Here is a 17,095-nt window from a genome sequence, read left to right as displayed (position 1 = left end):
GTCCTGGGATGTTGCCACACCAATCAAGACTAAGAAAATATGGGGTGCCCGGCTGGCTCAGTCGGTAGAGCACGTGCCTCTTGATCTCAAGGTCATGAGCTCAAGTCCCACTATTGGGCGTAGAGAATTACTTTTAACAAAGACTAAGAAATTGTTCTTCATTAAAGCAGACTGTTCTTTATTAAGGCACGTACTCTTGCCATCTGCCAGTTTCTAAAGAGCTGAAGAAATCCAAAAATGTATCTATATCCTAAAAAAAAAAGAAAAAAGAAAAAAAAAAGGAAAAGAAAAAACAATCACACAAAATACTACCCAAAATACACAAGTTTCACATCCCGGTAAATTGGTTATCAAGGTTAAATGGAACGTGAGTGGAATACACAAGAGGCACTGATTTCCAAGTCACAGATTGCACCCAGGTCCCCTCTAGACTGTGTCACCTGACCATTGCGGGGGAGGTGAAAAGTGTTCTCACCAGGGGAAGGAAGTGAAAATATACAAAGAAACTGCCCTACATATGAGACTAGTGATATTGTCTCCATAGATATAGACCAGTTAGGAAGTTTAAAAAGTGATTTCAATGGATGGGCTGCCCTTTGCATTTTGACTCTTGCTAGATATAGAGCTAAATTATGGTAGGCTACCCTAGGGTAACAAATAAAACCTGAAATCTTAGTGGCTTAATACCATAGAACTCTTTTCTCCCTCTTGCCACGATGCCTCTTCCATTTTGGGTCTCACCGTCCACTGGTTTCAAGTTTAGCCAGGACACTGGAGGAAGAAGTCAACCAGAAGTAAAACAGTTTATTTCTACTTACAGTGTAGTGTGGTCTCAATAAGAAGTTCTGCTTTTTGACACATAGTCTTGATGACTTAGCTAAAAGGCTTATTTCCTTCATGATAACTGAATTTAGCCCAGATGCTCTTTGAATATACTCTCAGAAGCCCGTAGCTTTGCATTTGTATTCTTTGGCAGTGTGCTCCAGGATATACTTAAGGTAGCGCGTTCTTTTTTTCCATATAACAAATCATCTCAAAAGTTAGCAGCTTGAAACAGAAAGCATTTATTATCTCAGTTTCTGGGATCAGGAATTGGGATGTGGCTTAGCTGTACCTCTGGTTCAAGGTCTTTCCTGACCTTGCCGTCACACCATTGGCTGGGGAGAGGACACAACTGAAGGTTCATTTGGAGGAAGATCCACTTCTTGGCACGCTCTCATGGTTATTGGCAGGACTCAGTTTCCTCACAGGTTGTTGGACCGAGGGCCTCAAGCCCTCACTGGCCGTGGGCCAGAGGGCTTGCACAAGTAATGCCTGTCCATAGGGCAGCTCGCAAAATGGCAGCCGGCTTCCCTCAGACCCAGGGAGCGAGAAAACAAGAGCAGCAATAAATGGAAACCAGTCTTCTGTAACCTAATCCAGAAGTGGCATTCGTAGCTGTCTTCTATTCATTAGAAGTGAATCTCCAGGTGTAGCCCCCATTCAAGGGGAGGGGATCACACAAGGACATGAATACCAAGAGGCAGGGATCATTGGGGGTCATCTTAGAGAGTACTTACCACTGATGTTTCTCCCAGGCCACCTTATTTTTGGTCATCCTATTTCAACTGTTTTGTTTCTTATTTTCTTCCCAAGTTCAGATTGATAGGGTTACTTTAGTGCTGTAAGTCAAATAGTATTTAGAACGTTGGCTTTGGTATTCTTCTCAGGCCATGATGTTGAATATGACCTATAGAAGATGCAAATTGTGAGCAATCCATCTCTGAACATTATAGTAGATCCAAGTTGTACAGCCATCTAAAAAGAAAGTATAGCCTTTCTTCAGCAATCTAGTTAGTTGTGTTTGTGTATACTTTCCTAGTTAATCCTAGGATTAACTTTCCTAGTTTCCTAGTTTCCTAACTTTCCTAGTTAATCCTAATACTTTCCTAGTTAATCCCCTACAGGACTTGCTAGTTTTAAAAATTTCATCTGATACTGCTCTGTCAATTAAAGTATCTTTGGAGGGGCGCCTGGGTGGTGCAGTCGGTTGAGCGTCCGACTTCAGCCAGGTCACGATCTCGCGGTCCGGGAGTTCGAGCCCCGTGTCGGGCTCTGGGCTGATGGCTCGGAGCCTGGAGCCTGTTTCCGATTCTGTGTCTCCCTCTCTCTGCACCTCCCCCATTCATGCTCTGTCTCTCTCTGTCCCAAAAATAAATAAACGTTAAAAAAAAAAATAAATAAAGTATCTTTGGAGAAGTGAAATGGACTTACATGGATGGCTTCCCATTCGTGAGGCGTCAGGAAGTTCAATTTTTCCATATGTCCACAATGGAGGAGAACCAGAAATGTTTGCAAACAACACTAATGACACACACCCCCCTCCCCCTTAACCTTATCAAATACCACCATGAGGAAACCTTTTCTTTATTTTCAAGTTGAAGGTCAAATAATCCTATTAACATATTCATATTTGAATTTGTGATAATAACAATTTATATTCTTTCTTTCTCTTTTGATGTTTATTTTTGAGACAGAGAGAGTGCAAGTGTGAGCTGAGGAGGCGGCAGAGAGAGAGGGGGACAGAGAATCCTGAGTGGGGTCGGTGCTGACAGCAGTGAGCCTGACGCAGGGCTCAAACTCAAAACGAGCCACAAGATCATGACCTGAGCTGACTGAGACCCTCAGACACTCAACCGACTGAGTCACCCAGGCACTTCATAACAATTTATATTCTTTCTTAATACCCTATGTATTCTTGGAACTGCCATCCAAACTGCTTGGACCTTCAGAGTTTGATGAAGCCTAGACATATTTGCTTTTGTCATCAGTAATCTCAAACTAAGCATCATTGGTATTTGTGCAAAGTCTGGTAAATGGGGCCTGGGTGTTTCTTCTGTGTCTCTTAATATCCAAATAAAGGAATCACTGCTTTTTATATGTTCTCTAAATTCTAAAGTATTATATGATATATAGATATTTGAGCTACATTAAACAATAGAAGACAGGACTAACTAGCCTAGAATTTCTTTTAAAATATATAAAGTTTTAATGTCTAAGGATTTTGACAATAATATATATAGTTGCATATAAAGAATAAAAACAGGGGTGCCTGAGTGGCTCAGTCAGTTAAGCATCCAACTTTGGCTCAGGTCATGATCTCACGGTCGGTGGGTTCGAGCCCCGTGTCGGGCCCTGTGCTGACAGCTCAGAGCCTGGAGTCTGCTTTGGATTCTGTGTCTCCCTGTCTCTCTGTCCCTCCCCAGCTTGCGCACTGTTTCCCTCTGTCTCTCAAAAATGACTAAATATTTAAAAATAAATAAATAAAATATAAAGACAAAATATATCATTTTATCATAATTTTTATCACTCTTTACAATAGAGTTTTATTTTCTGGTCTCTGTGCCTAATGTAGTTTCCTCCTTGACCTAAATTCTATCAGTGGGAATATTTTAACATAAATTCAGATTTCATCATTGCCCTGTTCACAACCCTTCAATATCTCCCACAAAGCTTTGAAGAAAAGCTGAAGTCCTTACTACGGATTTGTATCTGGCGACATCTCTAATTCGTTATCTTACCCCTTTCCTGTTGGGGGCTCACTGGTCAAATCCCATGGGCGCTCTACTCACCAAGAGCAAACCTCATGAACTTTCCCTTCTCTCTACCTACGGGTCTTCACAAAGGTCTTCATTCACAGCTCTGCTTAAAGTTCAAAACAATAAATAAATAAAGTAAATCTATAGAGAGATCTTCCCTGACCAGCCTTTCCTTTCCCATTACCTCCTTCTGCTTTCCTTTGTACCACACATCACTGATGTTATGCTGTGTATTTATTCACGTGCTCCTCCTCGTTAAATAAAAGTTTCATGAAAGTAGGAACTGGGTTTTAGTCACTGCTGCACCCAGGGCACCTGGAATAACAGCTGGCACATTCTAGGAGTCCCCTGGACTTGGAAGACCCTTCCAGTAAGATAATTTTAGAGGAAACCCCAGGGTGCATCTGGCTGGCTCAGTCGGTTAAGCGTCCAACTCTTGATTTCAGCTCAGGTCACCATCTCACAGTTTGTGAGTTCGAGCCCCGCACTGCACTCTGTGCTGACAGCTTAGGATTTTCTCTCTCCCTCTCTCTCTGCCCCTCCCCCTCTCTTGCTTTCTCTCTCAAAACTAAATTTTAAAAAACCATTAACAAAAATAAAATAAAAGGAAACCCCAAGAGGGTAAGAATGTCCTTTCCCCAACACTGTAAACCCCATACCTAACAAAGTGCTGTGCTGTGTAATAGTCCTTACAGAAGAATCTGCAGTTGAAACAAATGAATAAATGTCTACATTGAAGAGAGTTAGTGCTACTGATACTCTTTTTTTAAATTTTTGAATGTTTATTTATTTTTGAGAGAGAGAGAGAGAAAGAGTGAGAGCAGGGGAGGGGCAGAGAGAGAGAGAGAGAGAGAGGGAGGGAGACACAGAATCTGAAACAGGCTCCAGGCTCTGAGCTGTCAGCACAGAGCCTGACATAGGGCTTGAACTCCGGAATGGCGAGATCATGACCTGAACCAAAGCCAGACGCTTAACTGACTGAGCCACCCAGGCACCCCTAATGCTACTGATGCTCTTAAAATGTGTAATAAAATACTTTTTTCTCAGTTGATAATACCTTCTAATGCATGCCAACCAAAAAAACAAAACAAAAACATGTTAACTGGAGAAAGCTTGACAAAGCTTTCTGAAAGATCTGAAAAGACCTCCTAGTGGAACTCGTCTAATCGTGCAGTGTGAAAGCTCTGTATCGCTGAATCCCCTTGAAGAAATGACCCCGAGATCCCTCTGACATCACAGCCAGACCCCAGAGGAGAAGGCAAAGTCCTGGCGTGCGGCCCCTCTTGCCTGTTCTTCCATCAGAACAGAAGACGCTCGTCAATCACAGTGTTTTTCACTCCAAACACAGACTTGCTTCAGAATCCTCAGCAAGTCTCTCTTTGAAGTCATGACCGCCCATACTCCTGACAGCATTTATTTGTCATTGTTGCTTGTACTTGTTAGTCTTAGGCATAGTTAGCAGAGACTGAGAAAGCACAGATGACTACTTTTGTCTGCTACCTAAAGCAAAAAATATAGAACTTGGACCTCAATACAAGCAAACCTCGAATCCAAAACATAGTCTTCATTACTTTAGCCGTTATCAGTGGATAGAGTGATCTTCATTTTGGAGACAGGAAATACAAGCTTCCTGTGGCGGGAACACGATCCATCTTAGAAGGATTCAACTTGAACTCTTGAGTGCATCTCTTTAGATGTCTTACATCCAAGATTTGAATGTGACCTGTATTCAAGTCCATTCAAATTCATAAGTATTTACTGAATGTCTGCTCTACGGAAAATGCATTACCTGGAAGGAATTGGTTATAAACAGATGGAAGGAAGCTAATAGATCCCTGATGGCAATTGTATTCAGAAATGACATTTCATAATATCATAAACTTTTATATATAATGATTGCTAAGGGGCTAATATAAACCCCATCTTTCATTTTTTTTAACGTTTATTTATTTTTGAGAGACAGAGAGAGACAGAGGATGAGTCAGGGAGGGAGGGGCAGAGAGACGGGGGGAGACACAGAATCCAAAGCAGGCTCGAGGCTCTGAGCTGTCAGCACAGAGCCCAGCTTGGGGTTCGAACCCACGAACTGTGAGATCATGATCCGAGCCAAAGTCAAACGCTTAACCAACTGAGCCACCCAGGCACCCATAAACCCCATCTTTCAGATGTGACCAATCCAAAATTCCTAACAACTAAGGCAAGTCTATTCTAAAGTTTACTTTCGAAATTTCTTTGGGAAAAAATACGTTAGTAAGCAAATTTGCAACATAAGGTATATGTAACAGTATTTTTAACCTACTCTTATGTAGGGACTCCAAAATTTTCAGAAACTCCAGAAACATTTATTAAATATCAACAATAAAAGTCAATTAACAACAAGTCTCATCTGTCCATTAAAGCCAGTCCAGCAAGATCTACAGTATGGCAAAATAATCAGCAATTTATTCAAGATAATATAGTAGCTTGAGAACATTAAACATTTTAGATTTTTTAAAAAAATCATTGTTCAGATTTTCTACTGATACACCTTGCTTCTTCTTCCTGTGACTCTGGGATTGGTCAAGTGTTATCTGTACGAAAGAAATTTTTAAAGATATATCGAGTCTTTCCATTGCAAAATCACTAAGAACTTTCTGCAATAGGAAACCTTCAATTAAATGGCCAAGAGGATTCAATATGGCAAAATGAAATCCTGTTCTGCCATCTAGAGGACACATACTAACTGCCTAGAAAATATTTTAAATTTCAATGGCCCCTGAAGTTTAGAATACACAGATACTCTGTTAAGTGTATATATATATATATATATATATATATATATATATATATATGTATATATATATATATGTATATATATATATATGTGTATATATATATATATATATATTATATGACATATGATATATATGGTGGGGGAGAATTGTGAAAGAGATTGGCTCTTTTTCTCTCTGACACTATTAGATTTCCCCACACAGAAAAAATACTTTATCTTAAAAACCACTTTTCAAAAAACTGTGGATTAGGTGTGTATCAACTTGACATTTACACCTTGCCAAATTTGCTTGGCCCCATCTGGCCTCCAAGACTTTGGCCACTTGCAAAGGCAGAACCCCCACATTGGGTACATCTCCTAAGAACCCCATCTTGGAGTTGTTGGACCAGTTATTGCTGATGGTCTTTTCTCGATGTTTTCCGCTGAAATTTTCAGTCTCACATTTTAAGATTTTCTAAATTACCTTACCTAATACATACCCAGTGTTAAGTAGTAGTATAAATTGCAAAGTGACATTTTATAGGTATGAAGTATTTGCTTTTCAGCATATATATATATATATATATATATATATATATACTCTCAGCAGAGTATACCATTACATAATATATACTCACAAAAATCAGGAAACAGAGGGTCATCCATATCATCAAAGAACTTCATAACCAAAGGGGACAGTAAAGATCATCTTCAATCTCTTCACTTCCGTGGAAGAAACTGAGGTCAACAAAGAGTCCATGCTTCGTTCAACGTCACACACTGGTTACTGGAGTTTTCACTACAACCCACGTTGCCCAATCTAAGTCCAGTTTTTTTCACTTCACTTATGCATTAATTCAACAAGTATTTAATACATGCCTACTATGGGCTAAGCATTGTGATAGGCACCGATGGGGAAATGACACATGAGGGAGACATCGTCCCTGCTGTCTAAGAACGAATAGTCTGCTGGGGATGAAACATTAAATTTATATAAAATTATAAAAATGTAGGGGACTAAGAAAGGCCTGGTGATGGGAGGCAACATGATGCTGTTGCGGAACTAAAAGATGAGCGGGACATGTACGGATGAGAGTGCAGAGGCTGCCTGGGGTCTAATCACCAGGAGACAGGCGACAGACGATGAGCAAGCTATGAAGAGTTTCAAGAAGAGAGAATTAATCAGATTTGTGCTTTCGAAGGATTGCTATGGATCCGGTGAGTGACAGAGAGAAAGGAGGCAAGAATGGACTGAGTACAAGACCAATTAAGAGGCCACATGTGACAGCAGTGCCATGGCGATAGACAAGTCCCACGGGATAGGGGTCCATGTCAGCAGCGTCTCTTGGAGTTGGGCAGTACACTGCCTGCACTTCCATACTTAGCCGTCCTGGAAGAGGAAAGACCGATGGTGCTAAAGACTGAATGTTTGTGTCCTCCCCCCACCCCCACCCCCGCTCACCAAATTCATATGTGATGGTATAAGGAGGTGGGGTCTTTGGGAGATGAGTAGGTCATGAAGGCGGAGCCTTCAGGAATGGGATTAGTTGTGCTTTCTTTTTTAATGCTTATTTATCTGAGGGAGAGAGGGCTCGGGTGCATGAGTGGAGGAGGGGCCGAAAGAGAGAGAGGAAGAGAGAGAATCCCAAGCAGGCTCCACACTGTCAGCACAGAACCTGACATGGGGCTCGATCCCACGAACCACGAGATCATGACCTGAGCCGAAATCAAGAGTTGGATGCTTAACTGACGGAGCCACCTGGGGGGCCCCAGGAATGGGATTTGCAGTTTGTGCCCGTTAGGAAGACCAGAGAGCTCCTGCACTGCTCCCACAGTGTGAGGACGCAGTGAGAACACGCTGTCTGGGAACTAGGGACAACCACAACAAATCTGCCCAAGAGAACAGAAAAGGGCTGCTTTCGGCAGTGGGTAGATCCCACATTCTGTCATGCCTGCTCACTAGGAATACACAAGGCTTTTGCCCACTCGCAGGGGGTCTGTCACTCCACTTGTTGGGTAAGGTCTGCGTCTCATTCACTCTCACCACTAGCCTGGGGATACACAATCACCTCAAAGCCTAGATGTCGTACTTTTCCAGGCTCTCACACTAGGGTCTGCCAGCCTAACTCTCTCTCCTGTAGTGACCCCAGCAAGCTTGGACTGCGCTGCCTGACGTTCATGCTTTCAACGTGGATTCCCAATTAACGTTACTACCGAGCAACCCTTCTTTTCCCTTTCCAGGACCCCCCCCCCATCCCTGATAAGATGAGCTCCGCCCCTTTCCCCTCTATCCACTCTCTCAGCCTTTCCTGCAGAAATAATAACAGTCACGCTTTGTCAAAGGAAGAGGTCATCCGTCAATATCTGAAACATATTTCTTCCAAAGCAAGGAAGAATCTGACTTGCAAGCCGGTGGTTCTCCAACATGCCTTAGAGTCACCTACAGAGCTTAGTGGCACAGATTACTGGGCCCTGACCTCCAGAGTTTCTACTTTGACAGGGCTGTGTTTCTAACAAGCTCCTAGGTGATGCCAATACTAGGCACTGGGAACCACTGTGATAAGGGTTAGCCTCTATGAACAAAGCATAAGGCTATCTTATATACTGTCTGGATGGAATCCAGAGATTGGGACAATTTTAGGCTCTTTATCAAGTTCCTCCAAAGTAGAAGCATGGTCACTGATTGTTATTGATTGGCTGATTTTCCAAAGCATTGAACCATCCCTGACCGTCAGAGGTGTATATGCTGATGTGAGGCTGTCATTGATGGACTGGGACTGGTTTTAGTTTTGTGCTTACCTGTGGGATTATAGCAAAAGGACAGTCTCTTTTACCTGAATCTGGAGTATAAAACCTTTTTATTCTCACCTTTGTAGGCACATAGTTAGATTGCTCTTCCCCTTTTAAAAGCAGGGGTATTCAGTTTCTCCCACAAGAAAGTTCATCAACATCTGTCTCTTAGCGGAAGATATCACCAAGGGAGAGTCACTAAAAATGCGGGGGCCTCTCTGCTAATGTGGGGGGGGGGTTCACTGGTGTCATTGGAAGTCATCGGCATTAACATCCATTGCTGCTGAGGATTTCAGTACAGTAAAATTTCATTCAGGAACACTGATCAGTGCTGAATTTTGATTCTCTTTGTTTTTCCTTATTAGCTCAGATCTGAGCAATCTCTATGGACAGGATCCAGGGAATAATAGAGACAGGGGTAGTGGTGGCTCTATCAGTTAAGCGTCTGACTTGGACTCAGGTCATGATCTCATGGCGTGTGAGTTCGAGCCCCATGTGGGGCCCTGTGCTGACAGTGTGGAGCCCACTTCGGATTCTCCGTTTCCTCCTCGCTCTGCCCCTCCTCGGTTCATGCTCGCTTGCTCGCACGCTCTCTCTCTAAAAAATAGATAGATAAATAAATAATGTCAAAACTTTTTCCCTGACCGATTTCTCCCTATCACAATAATGTGTGTACCCATCTCTGAGGAGCTCTGTGGGCTCTTTCAGGGAGAATCAGTTACAGCCCTAGGCCCTCACTCTGAAGGCGGAAGACGGTCTCCACAATGTTCAATGGGAGTGGAAGCCATACACACATGAAGGTGGCCATTTCCAGGGAGGAGCACTGTGCAGTCTGAGAAGACACTGACAAGTAGTGAGTATATACGTTCACTTTCTTTGTTAAGTTGTACCATTGTTTTATGCACTTTATGTAAGTTACAAATTCACAAAAACGAGGAAATCATAATGCTGATGAGGAAGGAACAGAAAAGAACAGGTTTCAGAGAAGCGCCACTGGGCTTGTTTGCTTTTACTTCTGTTTTGTTTTTAAGCAGAGGAGTTTAGAGTTCTTGTTTAGCTCAGTCAGGCATATAGTTCGGATTCCGCGCAGAATGAGAATCCTTCTCCCAGCCCTGTCTGCCTCTTCTGAGCACAGGGTCTCTGTTCAGAATCCAAACCGTCTTTGTTAGCCAGGGGACTTCCATTATGCCTGCATATCCCCTGTGCCTCCTTATTGGGCAAAGTGTATTTATAGGGAGTTTTTCATTTCCCTTTCATTCTATTAACAGGAGAAAATGAAAACAGTGCTAAGCTTCTAGAACTTCCTCCATAATAGTTAGCAGCTGTAGAATGACAGATACCTGTTTTGAATCCTGGCTCTACCACTAAGTAACCTTGTGACTTTGGACAGGCCACTTTACCCCTCAGAACCTACTTCCTTTTGCCTTCATTAAGGTTGTTGTAGCAAAATGAGTTAAAATAATAGAGTGGCTAGCAAAAGGTCTGGAATGTGGAATGTTCAAAATGGTAGATGTGACTTTAACTCATGACAGTTTTCTGATCCTCTCAAACACATTCTTTTTTTTTTTTTTAAGTTATTTATTTTTTTTTTACTTATTTATTTAAGTTTTTTTGTTTGTTTCTTTATTTATTTATGAAGGGGCACCTGGGTGGCTAAGTCGGTTAAGTATCCAGCTCTCGGTTTCGGCTCAGGTCATGATCTCACAGTTTGGGGGGTTTGAACCCCATGTTAGGCTCCACGCTGACAGTATAGAGCCTACTTGAGATTCTCTCTTTCTCTCTCTGCCCTTCCCCCACTCACCCTGTCTCTGTCTCTCTCAAAATAAATAAATAAATGCAACAAAAATTTTAATGATAAAAAAATAAAAATAGAACATTAAAATAATTCCGAATAGGATCAGGCAATAAATAGATTAGGCAATTCCTATCAAGTATAAAGTTTCCTGAGTTCCAGTTACATACAATGTCATCTACCAAAAAAATAAAGTAATTAATTAGAAAGAAATGACAGAATAACCAACCCATTTGGAAGACAGATTATCATTATAGAATTCACCTTGTATTTGTTTCTGTGCCAGAAGAATCCTCTTGGATAACTACAGAGCTAAGTCTCAAAATCCCCTCAAAAATCTCAACCTACTAAGGTGAGAAGTCAACTTTGTTTAGGACTACATAATTGTTTTCTCAGTGGGAAGAGTCCTTTTTAAACAAAGGGTCTTTTATTTTATTTTTTTAACGTTTATTTCTTTTTGAGACAGAGAGAAACAGAGCATGAACGGGGGAGGGTCGGAGAGAGAGGGAGACACAGAATCCGAGGCAGGCTCCAGGCTCTGAGCTGTCAGCACAGAGCCCCACGCGGGGCTCGAACTCACGGACTGTGAGATCATGACCTGGGCCGAAGTCGGACGCTTAACCGACTGAGCCATCCAGGCGCCCCTAAACAAAGGCTCTTTTAAACCAAGAATCAATATATGGAGGTTACTAAGTCAAACCCACAAAGGCACCTGAGTGGCTAAATTGGCTGAGCGTCCGACTTTGGCTCAGGTCATAATCTTGCCATCTGTGAGTTCGAGCCCCACGTCTAGCTCTGTGCTGACAGCTTGGATCCTGGAACCGGCTTCAGATTCTGTGTCTCCCTCCCTCTGCCTCTCCCCTGCTCACACTCTGTCTCTCTCTCTCTCTCTTTCAAAAATAAATAAACATAAAAAAAAAATGAGTCAAACCCACAGTATGATGCTTTTGTGTGAGGTTTAAGAATAACTTATGCGCAGTTAGTATATAGAATATGTGTAATATTTAATATTTGTCACATTAAAGAATCTAACACACTACCTTATGATTCATTGTAACTTAAAATACATGAATGATTTTAGATTTGTTGGTTTTAAGTTAAAAAGTAATAAGAGGGTGGGAATGCAAGCTGGTGCAGCCACTCTGGAAAACCATATGGAGGTTCCTCAAAAAATTAAAAATAGAACTACCCTACGACCCAGCAATTGCACTACTAGGCATTTATCCAAGGGATACAGGTGTGCTGTTTCAAAGGGACACACACACCCCCGTGTTCATAGCAGCACTATGGACAATGACCAAAGTATGGAAAGAGCCCAAATGTCCATCAATGGATGAATGGATAAAGAAGCTGTGGTATATAGATACAATGGAGTATTACTTGGCAATCAAAAAGAATGAAATCTTGCCATTTGCAACTACGTGGATGGAACTGGAGGGTATTATGCTAACTGAAATTAGAGAAAGATAAATATCATACGACTTCACTCATATGTGGAATGTAAGATACAAAACAGATGAACATAAGGCAAGGGAAGCAAAAATAATATAAAAACAGTGAGGGGGACAAAACATAAAGGACTTAAATATGGAGAACAAACAAAGGGTTGCTGGAGGGGTTATGGGAAGGGGGATGGTCTAAAGGGGTAAGGGGCATTAAGGAATCTGCTCCCGAAATCATTGTTGCACTATATGCTAACTAACTTGGATGTAAATTAAATAATAAGTAAATTAAAAAAAAAAAAGTTGTAAGAGGGGTGCCTGGGTGGCTCAATTAGTTAAGTGTCCAACTTCGGCTCAGGTCATGATCTCACAGTTTGTGGGTTTGAACCCTGCATCAGGCTCTGTGCTGACAGCTCAGAGCCTAGAGCTTGTTTCAGATTCTGTGTTTCCCTCTCTCTCTGCCCCTCCCCTCCTTGTGCTCTGTTTCTCTCTCTCTCAAAAATAAACATTAGGGGCGCCTGGGTGGCGCAGTCGGTTAAGCGTCCGACTTCAGCCAGGTCACGATCTCGCGGTCCGTGAGTTCGAGCCCCGCATCAGGCTCTGGGCTGATGGCTCAGAGCCTGGAGCCTGTTTCCGATTCTGTGTCTCCCTCTCTCTCTGCCCCTCCCCCGTTCATGCTCTGTCTCTCTCTGTCCCAAAAATAAATAAACGTTGAAAAAAAAAAAAAATTAAAAAAAAAAAAAATAAACATTAAAAAAAAAATTAAGTTGTAAGAAAATTTGCTAAGGGTGGATATTTAAGAAAGCTAGGATTTATTATTTAATACACTTGTTGGATTTACTAGAATTATCCAAGTACATGGGAAGGTTTAGACAGATTTGAAGTAGAGTTAACTATCTACCTATAATCAACCCTGGTGAAAAGTGTATTCGAAAGTTGCTAAGAGAGTAAATCCTAAAAGTTCTTATCATAAGGAAAAAAACCTTGTTTTCCCTTTTTTTCTTTTGTATCTGTATGAAGTGACAGATGTTAACTAAACCTATTGTGGTGATCATTACACAATGTAAGTCAAGTCACTATGTTGTACGCCTTAAACTTATGTCAACTACGTCTAATAAAATTGAAACAAAAAAAAAGTTGAACTTAAACCTGTAAGGAAATATTAGATTTAAAAATTTATAAAAAGCTCAAATTAATTTAATACCTAGTTTTTCTCTGTCTGGAATAGCCACGGAAACCACAAATTGTTTTTCCTAAGTGAAATCTCTGCTAGATTTTCTCTAGTTCACTGATCTTTAATAGTTTAGGAAAACACATATGGTCTTGTAATAATTTCCTACTGCTGCTGTAACAAATTACCATGGATTTAGTGGCTTGCAAGAACATGTATTCCAGAACTACGGTCTAAAATCCAGTTGCCAGTAGGGCTGCATTCTTTGTAGGCTTGGGGGGACAATCTTTTCCCCTGCCTTTCCCAGCCTCCCAAGCTAAAGGGTCCTGAACCAAAACAATCTCTCATGCCAGCACATGGCAGCTTTCTGAACCAACTGTAATCTGGGGCAAATCCTGGGTAGCTACCAAGCCACTGCCCAGAGGGCCCTCTAGTTTGGTTCCCCCGTAGCTATTGGATGCAGGAGATTATCCGCCTAATTAGTCTGGTTTAAACCATCCTGGGCTTTGAGATAGCAAACCAGAGAGGCTGTTCAACACTAGTTCAATATTTACACTGGATTTCATACTTTTTCACCAGAAAAGTGCTGTCTCTTGATTGTCGGATTCCCTTCCCTGCAGTCCACTTTGTATTCCATACGTTGATAGGGTTTTCATAAAATGAAAAAAAATATTTCCTGCTTTGAAAATTTTATCCAAGACTCGGAAAGAAGGCAGAAAGATTACTATGCCCTTTCAAAGTCATCCTAGGGCATCATGCTCCAAGTCTGCTGAAGGACCCTCATGCTATAAAGTTAGGCAGAAACAGGTAGAAACGAGTAAGTTTGTAAGTTCTTCTAATGTTTATTTTTAAGAGACAGAGAGACAGAGCACGAGCAAGGGAGGGGAGAGAGAGAGGGAGACACAGAATCCGAAGCAGGCTCCAGGCTCTAAGCCGTCAGCACAGAGCCTGATGCAGGGCTTGAACTCACAGACCTCGAGATCATGATCTGAGCCGAAGCCAGGCGCTTAACTGACTGAGCCACTCAAGCGCCCCTGTAAGTTTTTCTGAAGTGTACTTCTTTGAATCAGATTTGTAGCCTGCTGTTTCCCTAACTACTGACTTAAACAAAATTTTTGACAGATGCTCACTATATAGTTACAGAAGACTTTTATACTTCTAAAAATTATACTCTGACATCAGACTTTTCTGTTTAGAAAACAAAGAAAAAATTCCACTCCCATGAAGCATGTTCTAAGCAAGCTTGGGCTAGTGATGACAAAGCTACATGGATATTAAGAAAACTATACACAAATTATATGTGGAGGCTACAGAAGATTGTTAAGTCAATTTAACCGTGTGATTAGCCAGAACTCCCCTATCGATGTCCCCGTATTTGGCCATCTATAAATGAGGAATGGCATGAGAAAGGCATCGCTAAGAGGATGAAAAGCAAGCCACGGACTGGGAGACAACTCTAAACAACGTATCTAATAAATGGCTTATATGCAAACTATGCAACTCTTGAACCTCAAATCATAAGCAAATCCAATCAAAAAGTAAGAAAAGATTTGAACAAAACGCTTCACCAAGATAGAAGGATGGCAAACAAGCACATGAAAAGATGGTCCTCATCAGTCATTAGAGAAATGCAAATTAAACTTACGATAAGACCCTTATGTCTAAAATCAGTGACCAGGACAATGGCTGGCAAGAATGTGAACCAACTGTGCCTCTCACACACTAACAGTGGGAATGTAACCCAAGGGACAATCACTTGGAAAAAGTGTCCCAGTTTCCTAAAAAGTACAACACACACTTACCGTAGGACCCTGCCATTCCATTCTTAGTTTGTGTGGTTTACCCAAGGGAAATGAAAGCAAATGTTTACACAGAGACTTACATAGGAATGTTCTATGGGTCTAGCAGCTTCACTTGTAATAGCTAAAAGCTAGAAACAATACAAATGTCCACTAACAGGGAGTGGACACATTGTGGCACATCTATACAATGGAATACTTCTCAGCAGAAAAAGGAATGCGCCGTTGATCTACGCAATGAGATGAGTGAATCTCAAAATAATTGTGCTGAGTGATGTTATAAAATTCTATGAAAGCAAAATATAGCAACAGAAAACTTGGACGTTGGGATCTGAGCAGAAGCGAGGAATTACAAAGGACACTAGGAAAATTGGAGGAATAATCAAGAGAATTCATTATCTTGATGGTGTCATGAGTGTATACACATGAGTTTTTCATATCGTGCACTCTCAACATGTCTAGTTTATGCGTTAATTATACCTGCATAAAGCTGTTAAAAAATAGGCACGATAAAACCTTATGGAGGTTGAGTGTTTCTCGTAAGAAATTGGAATGTTTGGCTAATGAAGTCCTATAGTGTAGGAGAACTCTTAAACTGAGGCTTTCCTAACACTATACAAAATTGTAACTTGTGTGTGATGTGGAGAACAAAGGCATGAAAAGAATTAAATTTCCTTTGCAGCCCATTGACAAGTACTTGGGACAGGCAGGGTGACCTTCCTCTAGGAACTCGGCAGTTTCAATGTGAGTACTTTGCTAAAGGCAAAAGGCAACCTTGGCTTGACATTAGCCTGATATATATATATTCATTTTTTTGGAAACTTCCTTTATCTCTCTCTACCTGCCCCCCAAGCTATATGTTAGTAATCATCCTCCAAACTTATGGCCCACTGACATACAACAAAAGGGTCTCGTGACTAAGCGTTTACTAGACGGTAGTAAGTGACCTTATCCTAACAGCTAGCCTCTCAAGGTCCTGAAAACCTTGTTTCCAAATTCCTTAGAGACCTATGCTATCCCTAACCCCCTTCCAACTTGAAAGTATGTAATCAGTCACTTCTCACAAACCCAGTGCAGCTCTTTCCACCCATGGGTCCTGTCCCTGTGCTTTAATAAAACCACCATTTTTGCACCAAAGACGCCTCGAGAAGTCTTGGCTGTTCATTCCCGGATCCCAACGTTTCACATGAGTATGTAGGTGTAATTTTTCAGTGTAGATATCTTTCATCACATTCTCAAAGAGGACTCTGAAAAAAAGGAGGGTGTTAAGCCACTACCCTTCAGGAACCTAATTAATGAATATAATGAAGACGTATGGTCCCACAATATTAGATTACATCTCAATTTTTTTTTTTTATAAGAACACAATTTAAAGAACATACAATGTGTGGAAGATTCCAATTACACCTCACAGTGGGGTACACATTCCAATGTGTTTTTGCAACATCACCAAGCAATTCTCCGATTCTTAGCAGACGTTGATTGGGTGTCTTACAACGTAGCTCAATTCTGATACTATCCACTTGGAGATAGGGTCAGATCCCATAGATTAAAGCCTCACTCTCACAAAACTGAACTTTCCCCTCCCTCCCCACTTCAGATGCCAAGTCCAGATTGTCATTTGTGTCTCTGGCTATAGAGGGGAGGTTCCCGAAATCCCTTTCTTGGGTTTAATTTGCTAGAGTGGCTCACAGAACTCAACAGTTACTTATAGTTACCAGTTTACTATAAAGGATACAGAAGAGCCAGATGAAGAGGTATATACGGCAAG

Source organism: Leopardus geoffroyi, chromosome B4, assembly GCF_018350155.1.
Source record: "Leopardus geoffroyi isolate Oge1 chromosome B4, O.geoffroyi_Oge1_pat1.0, whole genome shotgun sequence".
NCBI lineage: Eukaryota > Metazoa > Chordata > Mammalia > Carnivora > Felidae > Leopardus > Leopardus geoffroyi.
Note: the sequence above shows the minus strand (reverse complement) of the source record.